This window comes from Diceros bicornis, chromosome 23 (assembly GCF_020826845.1).
Source record: "Diceros bicornis minor isolate mBicDic1 chromosome 23, mDicBic1.mat.cur, whole genome shotgun sequence".
In the NCBI taxonomy this organism is placed as follows: Eukaryota; Metazoa; Chordata; class Mammalia; order Perissodactyla; family Rhinocerotidae; genus Diceros; species Diceros bicornis.
This window is the reverse complement of record NC_080762.1, coordinates 43,473,987-43,474,501: the sequence shown is the minus strand read 5'-3', so window position 1 is coordinate 43,474,501 and position 515 is coordinate 43,473,987.

Sequence of the window (515 nt, the reverse complement as noted above, 5' to 3'; positions counted from 1 at the left end):
CGCCCTCGTCTTCCTCTCGCCGCGGCCCCCCGGGGGCCGACCGTCCGCCGGGCCCGTCGGGGTCCCCGGGAGTTCAGACGGGCCTGGGCTCAGGCTGCCAGCCGGCCGCAGCACCGCGGCGTCTGTGGACTGCTTGGTTTTAGATCCGGTAGCTGTTTGGGGTGGAAACAGTTAAGTGGGGAAGGGAAAATCCAATGATAAGGGAACTGAGTCGGATCTTTATAACAATTTTTTTTTTCAGATGATGTGATTAGGTGCAAGACACTTTTAAGCATTGTGGGAGATTTAAAAAAAAAAACTTGTCAAATAAAAGTAAGGGAATTACATTGAATTTGGGGGAAAGCATACAAAAAGGAAAGTTTAACCTCAAAAGACATACTTCTTAATTCATTGTCAAACAAGTGGGATCCAGAGAAAGAGAGAGGACTATGGGTTCCGAAGGCTTAAAGGAGGAGCAAGGATTTAGTTAAAAAAAAGGGAGGGATTGGGACAGCGGGGAGGATGAAGAGAGAAGG